Source organism: Oncorhynchus tshawytscha, unplaced genomic scaffold, assembly GCF_018296145.1.
Source record: "Oncorhynchus tshawytscha isolate Ot180627B unplaced genomic scaffold, Otsh_v2.0 Un_contig_2339_pilon_pilon, whole genome shotgun sequence".
NCBI lineage: Eukaryota > Metazoa > Chordata > Actinopteri > Salmoniformes > Salmonidae > Oncorhynchus > Oncorhynchus tshawytscha.
In genome coordinates this window covers 204,321-227,500 of record NW_024609751.1, presented here as the reverse complement: position 1 = coordinate 227,500, position 23,180 = coordinate 204,321, and the positions used below count along the sequence as shown (strand labels likewise).

Genomic DNA, 23,180 nt, shown 5'->3' with positions numbered 1-23,180 from the left:
GGGGAGCTGAAGGATGGGATGGTGTTCAGAGATAGATGGGAGGGGTTGAGGGGAGCTGAAGGACTGGATGGTGTTCAGAGACAGATGGGAGGGGTTGAGGGAAGCTGAAGGACTGGATGGTGGTCAGAGATAGATGGGAGGGGTTGAGGGGAGCTGAAGGATGGGACTGGATGGTGGTCAGAGATAGATGGGAGGGGTTGAGGGGAGCTGAAGGATGGGACTGGATGGTGGTCAGAGATAGATGGGAGGGGTTGAGGGGAGCTGAAGGACTGGATGGTGTTCAGAGACAGATGGGAGGGGTTGAGGGAGCTGAAGGACTGGATGGTGTTCAGAGACAGATGGGAGGGGTTGAGGGGAGCTGAAGGACTGGATGGTGTTCAGAGACAGATGGGAGGGGTTGAGGGGAGCTGAAGGACTGGATGGTGTTCAGAGACAGATGGGAGGGGTTGAGGGAGCTGAAGGACTGGATGGTGGTCAGAGATAGATGGGAGGGGTTGAGGGAAGCTGAAGGACTGGATGGTGGTCAGAGATAGATGGGAGGGGTTGAGGGGAGCTGAAGGATGGGACTGGATGGTGGTCAGAGATAGATGGGAGGGGTTGAGGGGAGCTGAAGGACTGGATGGTGTTCAGAGATAGATGGGAGGGGTTGAGGGAGCTGAAGGACTGGATGGTGTTCAGAGATAGATGGGGGGGTTGAGGGGAGCTGAAAGACTGGATGGTGGTCAGAGATAGATGGGAGGGGTTGAATGGAGCTGAAGGACTGGATGGTGTTCAGAGATAGATGGGAGGAGTTGAGGGGAGCTGAAGGATGGGACTGGATGGTGTTCAGAGATAGATGGGAGGAGTTGAGGGGAGCTGAAGGACTGGATGGTGTTCAGAGATAGATGGGAGGGGTTGAGGAGAGCTGAAGGATGAGACTGGATGGTGGTCAGAGATAGGGGCGGCAGGGTAGCCTAGTGGTTAGAGCGTTGCCACTTAATATAATGTTTACATACCCTACATTACTCATCTCATATGTATATACTGTACTCTATACCATCTACTGCATCTTGCCTATGCCGTTCGGCCATCACTCATCCATATATTTATAGCTAACCATGTGACCAATAACATCTGCTAACCATGTGATCAATAACATCTGCTAACAATGTGACCATTAACATCTGCTAACCATGTGATCAATAACATCTGCTAACCATGTGACCATTAACATCTGCTAACCATGTGACCAATAACATCTGCTAACCATGTGACCAATAACATCTGCTAACCATGTGACCAATAACATCTGCTAACCATGTGACCAATAACATCTGCTAACCATGTGATCAATAACATCTGCTAACCATGTGACCAATAACATCTGCTAACCATGTGACCAATAACATCTGCTAACCATGTGATCAATAACATCTGCTAACCATGTGACCATTAACATCTGCTAACCATGTGATCAATAACATCTGCTAACCATGTGACCAATAACATCTGCTAACCATGTGACCAATAACATCTGCTAACCATGTGACCAATAACATCTGCTAACCATGTGATCAATAACATCTGCTAACCATGTGATCAATAACATCTGCTAACCATGTGACCAATAACATCTTCTAACCATGTGACCAATAACATCTGCTAACCATGTGACCAATGACATGTGATTTGATTTGAAGTCTTCAGATCTCACTGTTACAATTAAATAGAAAATACGTGGCTCTATTTAATCAAATGTCATCGTCAGGGATCCAAATATTATCGCTTTCGCCCTAAAAATACAAAAACATGTCATTCTAGGTGTTTACCTGGTGGTCTGGAGGTGGAGAGGCTGAGGTGGTGTCCCCAGGCTAGAGCCCTCCTGTCTGGTGAGAGGGTCTCTGGGCGCTGGTCTCTCCCACTGTGTGGCTCCACTAGGGATATGCCAGTAGTAGATATCAGCCTTGTCTGTAATCCTCTTCCATCCTGGAGGAAGGTCCCCTTCTGTCTGACAGCCCTGATGACTCCAGATATCTGAGACAAACATGGACATATTACCTCAATTACCTCGACACCAGTGCCCCCGCAAATTGACACAGGAACTCTGTACCTGTACCCCTGCATTTAGCCTCCATATTGACTCTGTACCGGTACCCCTGTATATAGTCTCCACATTGACTCTGTACCGTAATAACCTGTATATAGCCTCCACATTGACTCTGTACCGGTACCCCCTGTATATAGCCTACACATTGACTCTGTACCGGTACCCCTGTATATAGCCTCCACATTGACTCTGTACCGGTACCCCTGTATATAGCCTCCACATTGACTCTGTACCGGTACCCCTGTATATAGCCTCCACATTGACTCTGTACCATAACACCCTGTATATAGTCTCCACATTGACTCTGTAATATACCCCCTGTATATAGCCTCCACATTGACTCTGTACCGGTACCCCCTGTATATAGCCTCCACATTGACTCTGTACCGGTACCCCCCTGTATATAGCCTCCACATTGACTCTCTAGACAATAGACACTAATACCTAGCTAGCATCATACTGACTAGACACTAGACACTAATACCTAGCTAGTATCATACTGACTAGACACTAATACCTAGCTAGTATCATACTGACTAGACACTAGACACTAATACCTAGCTAGTATCATACTGACTAGACACTAGACACTAATACCTAGCTAGTATCATACTGACTAGACACTAGACACTAGACACTAATACCTAGCTAGTATCATACTGACTCCACACTAGACACTGTACACGGTACCCCTGTATCATAGCCTCCACATGGACACTAGACACTAGACACCTAATACCCTCCAGCTAGTATCATACTGACTAGACACTCCACACTAGACACTAGTACCTAGCTAGTATCATACTTGACTCTGTACCAGTACACCTGACACTAGCCTCCTTGCTCTGTACCATACTGACTAGCCACTAGACACTGTACCGGTACCTAGCTAGTATCATACTGACTAGACACTAGACACTAGACACTAGTACCTAGCTAGTATCATACTGACTTGACACTGACACTAATACCCCTGTATATACTGACTCTCACACTAGACACTAATACCTAGCTAGTATCATACTGACTAGACACTAGACACTAATACCTAGCTAGCATCATACTGACTAGACACTAGACACCGGTACCTAGCTAGTATCATACTGACTAGACACTAGACACTAATACCTAGCTAGTATCATACTGACTAGACACTAGACACTAATACCTAGCTAGCTTAATACTGACTAGACACTAGACACTAATACCTAGCTAGTATCATACTGACTAGACACTAATACCTAGCTAGTATCATACTGACTAGACACTAGACACTAGACACTAATACCTAGCTAGTATCATACTGACTAGACACTAGACACTAATACCTAGCTAGTATCATACTGACTAGACACTAGACACTAATACCTAGCTAGCTTAATACTGACTAGACACTAGACACTAATACCTAGCTAGTATCATACTGACTAGACACTAGACACTAATACCTAGCTAGTATCATACTGACTAGACACTAGACACTAGACACTAATACCTAGCTAGCTTAATACTGACTAGACACTAGACACTAGACACTAATACCTAGCTAGCTTCATACTGACTAGACACTAGACACTAATACCTAGCTAGTATCATACTGACTAGACACTAGACACTAGACACTAATACCTAGCTAGTATCATACTGACTAGACACTAGACACTAATACCTAGCTAGCTTAATACTGACTAGACAATAGACACTAGACACTAGACACTAATACCTAGCTAGTATCATACTGACTAGACACTAGACACTAATACCTAGCTAGTATCATACTGACTAGACACTAGACACTAGACACTAGACACTAGACACTAATACCTAGCTAGTATCATACTGACTAGACACTAGACACTAATACCTAGCTAGCTTCATACTGACTAGACACTAGACACTAGACACTAATACCTAGCTAGCTTAATACTGACTAGACACTAGACACTAGAAACTAATACCTAGCTAGCATCATACTGACTAGACACTAGACACTAATACCTAGCTAGTATCATACTGACTAGACACTAGACACCAGACACTAGACACTAGACACCAGTATCATACTGACTAGACACTAGACACTAATACCTAGCTAGTTCATACTGACTAGACACTAGACACTAATACCTAGCTAGTATCATACTGACTAGACACTAGACACTAATACCTAGCTAGTATCATACTGACTAGACACTAGACACTAACACCAATACCTAGCTAGTATCATACTGACTAGACACTACACTAGACACTAGCTAGTATCATACTGACTAGACACTAGACACTAATACCAGCTAGTATCATACTGACTAGACACTAGACACTAGACACTAATACCTAGCTAGTATCATACTGACTAGACACTAGACACTAATACCTAGCTAGTATCACACTGACTAGACACTAGACACTAGACACTAATACCTAGCTAGTATCATACTGACTAGACACTGACACTAGACACTAGACACTGTGCAATACCTAGCTAGCATCATACTGACTAGACACTAGACACTAACACTACCTAGCTAGTATCATGACTAGACACTAGACACTAGACACTAGACACTAATACCTAGCTAGTATCATACTGACTAGACACTAGACACTAGACACTAGACACTAATACCTAGCTAGTATCATACTGACTAGACACTAATACCTAGCTAGTATCATACTGACTAGACACTAGACACTAGACACTAATACCTAGCTAGTATCATACTGACTAGACACTAATACCTAGCTAGTATCATACTGACTAGACACTAGACACTAGACACTAGACACTAATACCTAGCTAGTATCACACTGACTAGACACTAGACACCAATACCCAGCTAGTATCATACTGACCAGACACTAGACACTAGACACTAATACCTAGCTAGTATCATACTGACTAGACACTAGACACTAGACACTAGACACTAATAGCTAGTATCATACTGACTAGACACTAGACACTAGACACTAGACACTAATACCTAGCTAGTATCATACTGACTAGACACTAGACACTAGACACTAGTACACTAGACACTAATACCTAGCTAGTATCATACTGACTAGACACTAGACACTAATACACTGCTAGTACATACTGGACTAGACACTAATACCTAGCTAGTATCATACTGACTAGACACTAATACCTAGCTAGTATCACACTGACTGACACTAGACACTAGACACTAATACCTAGCTAGTATCATACTGACTAGACACTAGACACTAGACACCAGACTAGACACTAGACACTAATACCTAGCTAGTATCATACTGACTGTAACACTAATACCCTGGCTAAAATATCATACTGACTAGACACTAATACCTAGCTAGTATCATACTGACTGACACTAGACACTAGACACTAGACATTTAACTACCTAGACACTAGTATCAGCTAGTATCATACTGACTAGACACTAGACACCCTAGCTGGTATCAGACAGACACTAGACACCAATACCTAGCTAGTATCATACTGACTAGACACTAGACACTATGACACTAGATACCTAATGCCTGGCTAGTATCATACTGACTCACTAGACACTAATACCTAGCTAGTATCATACCGACACTAGACACTAGACACTAATACCCAGCTAGCATCACACCGACCAGACACTGAACACTAATACCTAGCTAGTATCATGCATTAGAGACTAGACAATACCCAGCTAGTATCATACTGACTAGACACTCAGACACTAATACCTAGCCAGTACCATACTGACCAGACACTAGACACTAATACCAACTTAATGCCCAGCACTAGCACTCATACCGACTCAGACACTAGATAATACCTAGCTAGTATCATACACTGACCAGACACTAATAACTAGCTAGTATCATACTGACTGGGCACTGACACTGAACATAATACAGCCAGCTCATACTGACTAGACACTAATACCTAGCTGGTATCATACTGACTAGACACTACTAATACCTAGCTAGTATCATACTGACTAGACACTAGACACTAATACCTAGCTAGTATCATACTGACTAGGCCTAGACACTAATACCTAAACTAGTATCACTGACTAGACACTAGACATAATACCTAGCTGAAAATCATACTGACCAGACACTGAACACTAACACCTAGCTAGTACCATGCCTGACTAGACACTAGACACTGGCCTAGCTAGTATCATACTGACTAGACACTAGACACTAGACACTAATACCTAGCTAGTATCATACTGACTAGACACTGACACTAATACTAGCTAGTATCATACTGACTAGACACCACTAATACCTAGCTAGTATCATCACTGACTAGACACTATATTAGACACTATTACCTAGCCAGTACTGAACACTAATACCTAGCTAGTATCATACTGACTAGACACTAGACACTATTACCTAGCTAGCATCATACGACAGACACTAGACACTAATACCTAGCTAGTATCACACCGACTAGACACTGAGACACAACACCTAGCTAGCTCATACTGACTAGAGACTAAGACTAATACCTAGCTAGTATCCTTGCAGACTAGACACTAGACACTAATACCTAGCTAGTATCATACTGACTAGACACTAATACCTAGCCAGTAATACTGACTAGACACTAGACACTAGACACTAATACCTAAAGCTAGTATCATACTGACTAGACACTAGACACTAACACCAATACCTAGCTAGTATCATACTGACTAGACACTAGACACTAATACCTAGCTAGTATCATACTGACTAGACACTAGACACTAATACCTAGCTAGTATCATAACACTAGACACTAGACACTATTACCTAGCCAGTATCACTGACTAGACACTAGACACTGAACACTAATACCTAGCTAGCATCATACTGACTAGACACTAGACACTAATACCCTAGCTAGTATCATACTGACTAGACACTAGACACTAATGCCTAGCTAGTATCATACTGACTAGAGACTGAACACTAATACCCTAGCTAGTATCATACTGACTGTGACACTAATACACTAGTATCATACTGACTACACTAATACCTAGCTAGCTTAATACTGACTAGACACTAGACTAGACACTAATACCTAGCTAGTATCATTTGACTAGACACTGACACAATACCTAGCTAGTATCATACTGACTAGACATAGACACTAATACCTACCTAGTATCATAGACTAGACACTGACACTAATACCTAGCCAGTATCATACTGACTAGACACTAGACACTAATACTAGCTAGTAATCATACTGACCAGACACTAGACACTAATACCCCTATATCATACTGACTAGACACTAGACACTAATACCTAGCTAGTATCATACTGACTAGACACTAGACACTAATACCTAGCTATTATCATACTGACTAGACACTAGACACTAATACCTAGCTAGTATCATACTGACTAGACACTAGACACTAGACACTGCAACCTAGCTAAGTATCATACTGACTAGACACTAATACCAGCTAGTATCACTGACTAGACACTAGACACTAATACCTAGCTAATTATCATACTGACCAGACACCAGACACTAATACCTAGCTAGTATCATAATGACTAGACACTAGACACTAATACCTAGCTAGTATCATACTGACTAGACACTAGACACAATACCCTGGCTAGTATCATACTGAACTTAGACACTAGGAACACTAATACCTAGCTAGCATCATACTGACTAGACACTAGACACTAGACACTACCTAGCTAGCATCACACTGACTGGACACTAGACACAATACCTAGCTAGTATCATACTGACTAGAGACTAGACACCAATACCTAGCTAGTATCATACTGACTAGACACTAGACACTAATACCTAGCTAGTATCATACTGACCTAGACACTAGACACTAATACCCAGCTAGTACCACTGACTAGACACTAGACACTAATGCCACCAGCTAGTATCATACTGACTAGAACTAGACACTAATACTGACTATCCTTGACTAGACACTAGACACTAATACCTAGCTAGTATCATACTAGACACTAGACAATACTGACTAGACACTAGACACTAGACATAATACCTAGCTAGTATACTGACTAGACACTAGACACTAATACCTAGCTAGTATCATACTGACTAGACACTAGACACTAATACCTAGCTAGTATCATACTGACTAGACACTAGACACTAGACACTAATACCTAGCTAGTATCCCTGACTAGACACTAGACACTAATACCTAGCTAGTATCATACTGACTAGACACTAGACACTAATACCTAGCTAGTATCATACCTGACTAGACACTAGACACTAATACCTAGCTAGTATCATACTGACTGAACACTGACACTAATACCTAGCTAGTAATACTGACTAGACGACACTAGACACTAGACACTAATACCTAGCTAGTATCATACTGACTAGACACTAGATACCTAATGCCTAGCTAGTATCATACTGACTAGACACTAGACACTAATACCTAGCTAGTATCATACTGACTAGACACTATGACACTAATACCTAGCTAGTATCATACTGACTAGACACTAGACACTAATACCTAGCTAGTATCATACTGACTAGACACTAATACCCAGCTAGTATCATACTGACTAGACACTAGACACTACCACCTAGCTAGCATCATACTGACTGAGACACTAGACACTAGACACTAATACCCAGCCAGTATCACAATGAATTCAGACACTAACGCCAATACCCAGCTAGCATCACACTGACTAGACACTAGACACAGACACCCAATACCTAGCCAGTATCATACTGACTAGACACTAGACACTGAACAATACCTAGCTAGTATCATACTGACTAGAGACTAGACACTAATACCCAGCTAGTATCACACTGACTAGACACTGACACCCAATACCTAGCCAGTATCATACTGACTAGACACTGAGACTAATACCTAGACACTGACTGAACACTAATACAGCTAGTATCATACTGACTAGACACTAGACACTAGACACTAATACCTAGCTAGTATCATACTGACTAGACACTGAACACTAATACCTAGCTAGTATCATACTGACTGAACACTAGTACTAGACACTAATGCCTAGCTAGTATCATACTGACTACAGACACTGGAGCACTGGAGCGCTAATCCTGGCTAGTATCCCATACTGAAACTAGACACTAGACACTAATGCCTAGCTAGCTTCATACTGACTAGACACTAGACACTAATACCTAGCCCCAGAAGTATCATACTGACTAGACCTAGACACTATTACCAAATGGCATCATACTGACTAGACACTAGACACTAGACACTAATACCTAGCTAGTATCATACTGACTAGACACTAGACACTAATACCTAGCTAGTATCATACTGACTAGACACTAGACACTAATACCTAGCTAGTATCATACTGACTAGACACTAGACACTAATACCTAGCTAGTATCATACTGACTAGACACTAGACACTAGACACTAATACCTAGCTAGTATCATACTGACTAGACACTAGACACTAGACACTAATACCTAGCTAGTATCATACTGACTAGACACTAGACACTAATACCTAGCCAGTATCATACTGACTAGACACTAGACACTAATACCTAGCTAGTATCATACTGACTAGACACTAGACACTAATACCTAGCTAGTATCATACTGACTAGACACTAGACACTAGACACTAATACCTAGCTAGTATCATACTGACTAGACACTAGACACTAATACCTAGCTAGTATCATACTGACTAGACACTAGACACTAATACCTAGCTAGTATCATACTGACTAGACACTAGACACTAGACACTAATACCTAGCTAGTATCATACTGACTAGACACTAATACCTAGCTAGTATCATACTGACTAGACACTAGACACTAGACACTAATACCTAGCTAGTATCATACTGACTAGACACTAGACACTAATACCTAGCTAGTATCATACTGACTAGACACTAGACACTAGACACTAATACCTAGCTAGTATCATCGACTAGACACTAGACACTAATACCTAGCTAGTATCATACTGACTAGACACTAGACACTAATACCTAGCTAGTATCATACTGACTAGACACTAGACACTAATACCTAGCTAGTATCATACTGACTAGACACTAGACACTAGACACTAATACCTAGCTAGTATCATACTGACTAGACACTAGACACTAATACCTAGCTAGTATCATACTGACTAGACACTAGACACTAATACCTAGCTAGTATCATACTGACTAGACACTAATACCTAGCTAGTATCATACTGACTAGACACTAGACACTAGACACTAATACCTAGCTAGTATCATACTGACTAGACACTAGACACTAGACACTAATACCTAGCTAGTATCATACTGACTAGACACTAGACACTAATACCTAGCTAGCATCATACTGACTAGACACTAGACACTAATACCTAGCTAGTATCATACTGACTAGACACTAATACCTAGCTAGTATCATACTGACTAGACACTAGACACTAGACACTAATACCTAGCTAGTATCATACTGACTAGACACTAGACACTAATACCTAGCTAGTATCATACTGACTAGACACTAGACACTAATACCTAGCTAGTATCATACTGACTAGACACTAGACACTAATACCTAGCTAGTATCATACTGACTAGACACTAGACACTAGACACTAATACCTAGCTAGTATCATACTGACTAGACACTAGACACTAATACCTAGCTAGTATCATACTGACTAGACACTAGACACTAATACCTAGCTAGTATCATACTGACTAGACACTAGACACTAATACCTAGCTAGTATCATACTGACTAGACACTAGACACTAATACCTAGCTAGTATCATACTGACTAGACACTAGACACTAATACCTAGCTAGTATCATACTGACTAGACACTAGACACTAATACCTAGCTAGTATCATACTGACTAGACACTAATACCTAGCTAGTATCATACTGACTAGACACTAGACACTAGACACTAATACCTAGCTAGTATCATACTGACTAGACACTAGACACTAATACCTAGCTAGTATCATACTGACTAGACACTAGACACTAGACACTAATACCTAGCTAGTATCATACTGACTAGACACTAATACCTAGCTAGTATCACTGACTAGACACTAATACCTAGCTAGTATCACACTGACTAGACACTAGACACTAGACACTAATACCTAGCTAGTATCATACTGACTAGACACTAGACACTAATACCTAGCTAGTATCATACTGACTAGACACTAGACACTAGACACTAATACCTAGCTAGTATCATACTGACTAGACACTAGACACTAGACACTAATACCTAGCTAGTATCATACTGACTAGACACTAGACACTAATACCTAGCTAGTATCATACTGACTAGACACTAATACCTAGCTAGTATCATACTGACTAGACACTAATACCTAGCTAGTATCATACTGACTAGACACTAGACACTAATACCTAGCTAGTATCATACTGACTAGACACTAGACACTAATACCTAGCTAGTATCATACTGACTAGACACTAGACACTAGACACTAATACCTAGCTAGTATCATACTGACTAGACACTAGACACTAATACCTAGCTAGTATCATACTGACTAGACACTAGACACTAATACCTAGCTAGTATCATACTGACTAGACACTAGACACTAATACCTAGCTAGCATCATACTGACTAGACACTAGACACTAGACACTAATACCTAGCTAGTATCATACTGACTAGACACTAGACACTAATACCTAGCTAGTATCATACTGACTAGACACTAGACACTAATACCTAGCTAGTATCATACTGACTCAGACACTAGACACTAATACCTAGCTAGTATCATACTGACTAGACACTAGACACTAGACACTAATACCTAGCTAGTATCATACTGACTAGACACTAGACACTAATACCTAGCTAGTATCATACTGACTAGACACTAGACACTAATACCTAGCTAGTATCATACTGACTAGACACTAGACACTAATACCTAGCTAGTATCATACTGACTAGACACTAGACACTAATACCTAGCTAGTATCATACTGACTAGACACTAGACACTAGACACTAATACCTAGCTAGCATCATACTGACTAGACACTAGACACTAGACACTAATACCTAGCTAGTATCATACTGACTAGACACTAGACACTAGACACTAATACCTAGCTAGTATCATACTGACTAGACACTAGACACTAGACACTAATACCTAGCTAGTATCATACTGACTAGACACTAGACACTAATACCTAGCTAGTATCATACTGACTAGACACTAGACACTAGACACTAATACCTAGCTAGTATCATACTGACTAGACACTAGACACTAATACCTAGCTAGTATCATACTGACTAGACACTAGACACTAATACCTAGCTAGTATCATACTGACTAGACACTAGACACTAATACCTAGCTAGTATCATACTGACACTAGACACTAATACCTAGCTAGTATCATACTGACTAGACACTAGACACTAATACCTAGCTAGTATCATACTGACTAGACACTAGACACTAGACACTAATACCTAGCTAGTATCATACTGACTAGACACTAGACACTAATACCTAGCTAGCTTCATACTGACTAGACACTAGACACTAATACCTAGCTAGTATCATACTGACTAGACACTAGACACTAATACCTAGCTAGTATCATACTGACTAGACACTAGACACTAATACCTAGCTAGTATCATACTGACTAGACACTAGACACTAATACCTAGCTAGTATCATACTGACTAGACACTAGACACTAATACCTAGCTAGTATCATACTGACTAGACACTAGACACTAGACACTAATACCTAGCTAGTATCATACTGACTAGACACTAGACACTAATACCTAGCTAGTATCATACTGACTAGACACTAGACACTAGACACTAATACCTAGCTAGTATCATACTGACTAGACACTAGACACTAGACACTAATACCTAGCTAGTATCATACTGACTAGACACTAGACACTAATACCTAGCTAGTATCATACTGACTAGACACTAGACACTAATACCTAGCTAGAATCATACTGACTAGACACTAGACACTAATACCTAGCTAGTATCACACTGACTAGACACTAGACACTAGACACTAATACCTAGCTAGTATCATACTGACTAGACACTAGACACTAATACCTAGCTAGTATCATACTGACTAGACACTAGACACTAGACACTAATACCTAGCTAGTATCATACTGACTAGACACTAGACACTAATACCTAGCCAGTATCATACTGACTAGACACTAGACACTAATACCTAGCTAGTATCATACTGACTAGACACTAGACACTAATACCTAGCTAGTATCATACTGACTAGACACTAGACACTAATACCTAGCTAGTATCATACTGACTAGACACTAGACACTAGACACTAATACCTAGCTAGTATCATACTGACTAGACACTAATACCTAGCTAGTATCATACTGACTAGACACTAATACCTAGCTAGCTTCATACTGACTAGACACTAATACCTAGCTAGTATCATACTGACTAGACACTAGACACTAATACCTAGCTAGTATCATACTGACTAGACACTAGACACTAGACACTAATACCTAGCTAGTATCATACTGACTAGACACTAGACACTAATACCTAGCTAGTATCATACTGACCAGACACTAGACACTAATACCTAGCTAGTATCATACTGACTAGACACTAGACACTAGACACTAATACCTAGCTAGTATCATACTGACTAGACACTAGAATACAGCTGGTATCATACTGACTGGGCCACTGGGCACTAATACCTGGCTAGTATCATGTACTGACTAGACACTAGACACTAATACCTAGCTAGTCATACTGACTGGGCACTAGACGCTAATACTGCTTCGTATCATACCTATTCGAACATAGACACTGAACATAATACCTAGCTAGCATCATACTGACTAGACACTTTAGACACTAATACCTAGCGAGTATCTGCTGACAAACCTCAATTTTAATACTAGCTAGTATCATACTGACTAGACACTAATACCTATTCAGTATCATGCTGACTAGACACTAGACACTGAACTACTGCTAGCTAGTATCTGTACTGACTAGACACTAGACACTAGACACTGAACACACTAATGCCTAGCCAGCACTAATACCTACTAGTATCATGCCTGACTAGACACTAGACACTAGACATAGACACTAATACCTAGCTAATTATCATACTGACTAGACACTAATACCTAGCTAGCTTAATACTGACTAGACACTAGACACTAATACCTAGCTAGTATCATACTGACTAGACACTAATACCTAGCTAGTATCATACTGACTAGACACTAGAAACTAGACACTAATACCTAGCTAGTATCATACTGACTACACACTAGACACTAATACCTAGCTAGTATCATACTGACTGACACTAGACACTAATACCTAATAGCTTAATAATGACTAGACACTAGACACTAATACCTAGCTAATCATGCTGACTAGACACTAGACACTAGACACTAATACCTAGCTAGTATCATACTGACTAGACACTAGACACTAATACCTAGCTAGTATCACACTGACTAGACACTAGACACTAATACCTGGCTAGTATCCATACTGACTAGACACTAGACACTAATACCTAGCTAGTATCATACTGACTAGACACTAGACACTAATACCTAGCTAGTATCATACTGACTAGACACTAGACACTAGACACTAATACCTAGCTAGTATCATACTGACTAGACACTAGACACTAATACCTAGCTAGCTTAATACTGACTAGACACTAGACACTAATACCTAGCTAGTATCATACTGACTAGACACTAGACACTAGACACTTTAATACCTAGCTAGTATCATACTGACTAGACACTAATACCTAGCTAGTATCATATGACTAGACACTGAACACTAATACCTAGCTAGTATCATACTGACTAGACACTAGACACTAATACCTAGCTAGTATCATACTGACTAGACACTAGACACTAATACCTAGCTAGTATCATACTGACTAGACACTGGACACTAATACCTGGCTAGTATCATACTGACTAGACACTAATGCCTAGCTAGTATCATACTGACTAGACACTAGACACTAGACACTAATACCTAGCTAGTGTCATACTGACTAGACACTAGACACTAATACCTAGCTAGTATCATACTGACTGACACTAATACCTAGCTAGTATCATACAAACTAGACACTAGACACTAATACCTAGCTAGTATCATACTGACTGGACACTAGACACTAATACCTAGCTAGTATCATACTGACTAGACACTAGACACTAGACACTAATACCTGGCTAATATCATACTGACTAGACACTAGACACTAATACCTAGCTAGTATCATACTAAACTAGACACTAATGCCTAGCTAGTATCATACTGACTAGACACTAGACACTAATACCTAGCTAGTATCATACTGACTAGACACTAGACACTAATGCCTAGCTAGTATCATACTGACTGACACTAGACACTAATACCTAGCTAGTATCATATGACTAGACACTAATACCTAGCTAGTATCATACTGACTAGACACTAGACACTAGACACTAATACCTAGCTAGTATCATACTGACTACACTAGACACTAATACCTAGCTAAGTATCATACTGACTAGACACTAGACATAACACTAATACCTAGCTAGTATCATGCTGACTAGACACTAGACACTAATACCTAGCTAGTATCATACTGACTAGACACTAGACACTAATACCTAGCTAGTATCATGCCTGACTAGACACTAGACACTAGACACTAATACCTAGCTAGTATCATACTGACTAGACACTAGACACTAATACACTAGTATCATACTGACTAGACACTAGACATCATACCTGGCTAGTATCATACTGACTAGACACTAATACCTAGCTATATCATACTGACTAGACACTAGACACTAGACACTAATACCTAGCTAGTATCATACTGACTAGACACTAATACCTACTTCGTATCATACTGACTAGACACTAATACCTAGCTAGTATCATACTGACTAGACACTGGACACTAGACACTAATACCTAGCTAGTATCATACTGACTAGACACTAGACACTAGACACTAATACCTAGCTAGTATCATACTGACTAGACACTAGACACTAATACCTAGCTAGCATCATACTGACTAGACACTAGACACTAGACACTAATACCTAGCTAGTATCATACTGACTAGACACTAATACCTGGCTAGTATCATACTGACTGGACACTAGACACTAATACCTAGCTAGTATCATACTGACTAGACACTAGACACTAATGCCTAGCTAGTATCACTGACTAGACACTAGACACTAATACCTAGCTAGTATCATACTGACTAGACACTAGACACTAATACCTAGCTAGTATCATACATGACTAGACACTAGACACTAGACACTAATACCTAGCTAGTATCATACTGACTAGACACTAGACACTAATACCTAGCTAGTATCATACTGACTAGACACTAGACACTAATACCTAGCTAGTATCATACGGACTAGACACTAATACCTAGCTAGTATCATACTGACTAGACACTAGACACTAGACACTAATACCTAGCTAGTATCACTGACTAGACACTAGACACTAATACCTAGCTAGTATCATACTAGACTAGACACTAGACACTAATACCTAGCTAGTATCATACTGACTAGACACTGACACTAATACCTAGCTAGTATCATACTGACTAGACACTAGACACTAGACACTAATACCTAGCTAGTATCATACTGACTAGACACTAGACACTAGACACTAATACCTAGCTAGCTTCATACTGACTAGACACTAGACACTAGACACTAATACCTAGCTAGTATCTGACTAGACACTAGACACTAGACACTAATACCTAGCTGGTATCATACTGACTAGACACTAATACCTACAGCTAGTATCATACTGACTAGACACTAGACACTATTACCTAGCTAATATCACTGGACTGACTAGACACTAGACACTAATACCTAGCTAGTATCATACTGACTAGACACTAATACCTAGCTAGTATCATACTGACTAGACACTAGACACTAATACCTAGCTAGTATCATACTGACTAGACACTAGACACTAGACACTAATACCTGGCTAGTATCACACTGACTGGACACTAGACACTAATACCTAGCTAGTATCATACTGACTAGACACTGACACTAGACACTAATACCTAGCTAGTATCATACTGACTAGACACTGACACTAATACCTAGCTAGTATCATACTGACTAGACACTAGACACTAATGCCTAGCTAGTATCATACTGACTAGACACTAGACACTAATACCTAGCTAGTATCATACTGACTAGACACTAGACACTAATACCTGAGCTAGCATCATACTGACTAGACACTAGACACTAATACCTAGCTAGTATCATACTGACTAGACACTAGACACTAATACCTAGCTAGTATCATACTGACTAGACACTAGACACTAATACCTAGCTAGTATCATACTGACTAGACACTAGACACTAATACCTAGCTAGTATCATACTGACTAGACACTAGACACTAGACACTAATACCTAGCTAGTATCATACTGACTAGACACTAGACACTAGACACTAATACCTAGCTAGTATCATACTGACTAGACACTAGACACTAACACTAATACCTAGCTAGTATCATACTGACTAGACACTAGACACTAGACACTAATACCTAGCTAGTATCATACTGACTAGACACTAGACACTAGACACTAATACCTAGCTAGTATCATACTGACTAGACACTAGACACTAATACCTAGCTAGTATCATACTGACTAGACACTAGACACTAATACCTAGCTAGTATCATACTGACTAGACACTACTAGACACTAATACCTAGCTAGTATCATACTGACTAGACACTAGACACTAATACCTAGCTAGTATCATACTGACTAGACACTAGACACTAATACCTAGCTAGCATCATACTGACTAGACACTAGACACTAATACCTAGCTAGCATCATAGACTAGACACTAGACACTAATACCTAGCTAGTATCATACTGACTAGACACTAGACACTAATACCTAGCTAGTATCATACTGACTAGACACTAGACACTAATACCTAGCTAGTATCATACTGACTAGACACTAGACACTAATACCTAGCTAGTATCATACTGACTAGACACTAGACACTAGACACTAATACCTAGCTAGTATCATACTGACTAGACACTAACTAATGCCTAGCTAGTATCATACTGACTAGACACTAGACACTAGACACTAATACCTAGCTAGTATCATACTGACTAGACACTAGACACTAGACACTAATACCTAGCTAGTATCATACTGACTAGACACTAGACACTAGACACTAATACCTAGCTAGTATCATACTGACTAGACACTAATACCTAGCTAGCATCATACTGACTAGACACTAGACACTAGACACTAATACCTAGCTAGCTTAATACTGACTAGACACTAGACACTAATACCTAGCTAGTATCATACTGACTAGACACTAGACACTAATACCTAGCTAGTATCATACTGACTAGACACTAGACACTAGACACTAATACCTAGCTAGTATCATACTGACTAGACACTAGACACTAATACCTAGCTAGTATCATACTGACTAGACACTAGACACTAATACCTAGCTAGTATCATACTGACTAGACACTAGACACTAATACCTAGCTAGTATCATACTGACTAGACACTAGACACTAGACACTAGACACTAATACCTAGCTAGTATCATACTGACTAGACACTAGACACTAATACCTAGCTAGTATCATACTGACTAGACACTAGACACTAATACCTAGCTAGTATCATACTGACTAGACACTAGACACTAATACCTAGCTAGTATCATACTGACTAGACACTAGACACTAGACACTAATACCTAGCTAGTATCATACTGACTAGACACTAGACACTAGACACTAATACCTAGCTAGTATCATACTGACTAGACACTAGACACTAGACACTAGACACTAATGCTAGTAGTCATCACACTAGACACTAGACACTAATACCTAGCTAGTATCATACTGACTGACACTAGACACTAGACACTAATACCTAGCTAGTATCATGCTGACTGGACACTAATACCTAGCTAGTATCACTAGACCAGACACTAATACCTAGCTAGTATCATACTGACTAGACACTAGACACTAATACCTAGCTAGTATCATACTGACTAGACACTAGACACTAATGCCTAGCTAGTACATACTGACACTAGACACTAATACCTAGCTAGTATCATACTGACTAGACACTAGACACTAATACCTAGCTAGTATCATACTGACTAGACACTAGACACTAATACCTAGCTAGTATCATACTGACTAGACACTAGACACTAGACACTAATACCTAGCTAGCATCATACTGACTAGACACTAGACACTAATACCTAGCTAGTATCATACTGACTAGACACTAGACACTAATACCTAGCTAGTATCATACTGACTAGACACTAGACACTAGACACTAATGCCTAGCTAGTATCATACTGACTAGACACTAGACACTAGACACTAATGCCTAGCTAGTATCATACTGACTAGACACTAGACACTAATACCTAGCTAGTATCATACTGACTAGACACTAGACACTAGACACTATACCTAGCTAGTATCATACTGACTAGACACTAGACACTAATACCTAGCTAGTATCATACTGACTAGACACTAGACACTAATACCTAGCTAGTATCATACTGACTAGACACTAGACACTAAATACCTAGCTAGTATCATACTGACTAGACACTAGACACTAATACCTAGCTAGTATCATACTGACTAGACACTAGACACTAGACACTAATGCCTAGCTAGTATCATACTGACTAGACACTAGACACTAATACCTAGCTAGTATCATACTGACTAGACACTAGACACTAGACACTAATACCTAGCTAGTATCATACTGACTAGACTAGACACTAGACACTAATACCTAGCTAGCATCATACTGACTAGACACTAGACACTAATACCTAGCTAGTATCATACTGACTAGACACTAGACACTAATACCTAGCTAGTATCATACTGACTAGACACTAGACACTAATACCTAGCTAGCATCATACTGACTAGACACTAGACACTAATACCTAGCTAGTATCATACTGACTAGACACTAGACACTAATACCTAGCTAGCTTCATACTGACTAGACACTAGACACTAATACCTAGCTAGCATCATACTGACTAGACACTAGACACTAGACACTAATACCTAGCTAGTATCATACTGACTAGACACTAGACACTAGACACTAATACCTAGCTAGTATCATACTGACTAGACACTAGACACTAATACCTAGCTAGTATCATACTGACTAGACACTAGACACTAATACCTAGCTAACTTCATACTGACTAGACACTAGACACTAATACCTAGCTAGTATCATACTGACTAGACACTAGACACTAATACCTAGCTAGTATCATACTGACTAGACACTAGACACTAATACCTGCCAGCTAGACATACTGACTAGACCTAGCACTAATACCTCTAGTATCTGACTGACTAGACACTAGACACTAATACCTAGCTAGTATCATACTAGACACTAGACACTAGACACTAATACCTAGCTAGTATCATACTGACTAGACACTAGACACTAATACCTAGCTAGTATCATACTGACTAGACACTAGACACTAGACACTACCTAGCTAGTATCATACTGACTAGACACTAGACACTAGACACTAATACCTAGCTAGCATCATACTGACTAGACACTAGACACTAATACCTAGCTAGTATCATACTGACTAGACACTAGACACTAGACACTAATACCTAGCTAGTATCATACTGACTAGACACTAGACACAATAATACCTAGCTAGTATCATACTGACTAGACACTAGACACTAGACACTAATACCTAGCTAGTATCATACTGACTACTAGACACTAGACACTAATACCTAGCTAGCATCATACTGACTAGACACTAGACACTAGACACTAATACTAGCTAGTATCATACTGACTAGACACTAGACACTAGACACTAATACCTAGCTAGTATCATACTGACTAGACACTAGACACTAGACACTAATACCTAGCTAGTATCATACTGACTAGACACTAGACACTAGACACTACCTAGCTAATCATACCTAGACACTAATACCTAGCTAGTACTAGACACTAGACACTAGACACTAATACCTAGCTAGTATCATACTGACTAGACACTAGACACTAATACCTAGCTAGTATCATACTGACTAGACACTAGACACTAATACCTAGCTAGTATCATACTGACTAGACACTAGACACTAGACACTAATACCTAGCTAGTATCATACTGACTAGACACTAGACACTAGACACTAATACCTAGCTAGTATCATACTGACTAGACACTAGACACTAGACACTAATACCTAGCTAGTATCATACTGACTAGACACTAGACACTAATACCTAGCTAGTATCATACTAGACACTAATACCTAGCTAGTATCATACTGACTAGACACTAGACACTAGACACTAATACCTAGCTAGTATCATACTGACTAGACACTAGACACTAATACCTAGCTAGTATCATACTGACTAGACACTAGACACTAATACCTAGCTAGTATCATACTGACTAGACACTAGACACTAATACCTAGCTAGTATCATACTGACTAGACACTAATACCTAGCTAGTATCATACTGACTAGACACTAGACACAGACACTAATACCTAGCTAGTATACATACTGACACTAGACACTAATACCTAGCTAGTATCATACTGACTAGACACTAGACACTAACACTAATACCTAGCTAGTATCATACTGACTAGACACTAGACACTAATACCTAGCTAGTATCATGCTGACTGACTAGACACTAGACACTAATACCTAGCTAGTATCATACTGACTAGACACTAGACACTAGACACTAATACCTAGCTAGCCAGCTAGACACTAATACCTAGCTAGTATCATACTGACTAGACACTAGACACTAATACCTAGATCACTAGACACTAATACCTAGCTAGTATCATACTGACTAGACACTAGACACTAATACCTAGCTAGTATCATACTGACTAGACACTAGACACTAGACACTAATACCTAGCTAGTATCATACTGACTGACACTAGACACTAATACCTAGCTAGCATCATACTGACTAGACACTAGACACTGACACTAATACCTAGCTAGTATCATACTGACTAGACACTAGACACTAATACCTAGCTAGTATCATACTGACTAGACACTAGACACTAATACCTAGCTAGTATCACTGACTACACTGACACTAGACACTAATACCTAGCTAGCATCATACTGACTAGACACTAGACACTAACTAATACCTAGCTAGTATCATACTGACTAGACACTAGACACTAGACACTAATACCTAGCTAGCATCATACTGACTACACTAGACACTAGACACTAATACCTAGCTAGTATCATACTGACTAGACACTAGACACTAATGCCTAGCTAGTATCATACTGACTAGACACTAGACACTAATACCTAGCTAGTATCATACTGACTAGACACTAGACACTAATACCTAGCTAGTATCATACTGACTAGACACTAGACACTAGCTACACTGACTAGACACTACTAATACCTAGCTAGTATCATACTGACTAGACACTAGACACTAGACACTAATACCTAGCTAGTATCATACTGACTAGACACTAGACACTAGACACTAATACCTAGCTAGTATCATACTGACTAGACACTAGACACTAATACCTAGCTAGTATCATACTGACTAGACACTAGACACTAATACCTAGACACTGACTAGACACTAGCACTAATACCTAGCTAGCATCATACTGACTAGACACTAGACACTAGACACTAATACCTAGCTAGTATCATACTGACTAGACACTAGACACTAATACCTAGCTAGTATCAT

At 39.8% G+C, this 23,180-nt stretch overlaps 1 pseudogene; it reads right to left on the bottom strand.

Moving 5' to 3' along the window:
- LOC121845728 overlaps window positions 1–23,180 on the bottom strand; it is an 86,373-nt pseudogene that overhangs the window by 46,384 nt on the left and 16,809 nt on the right.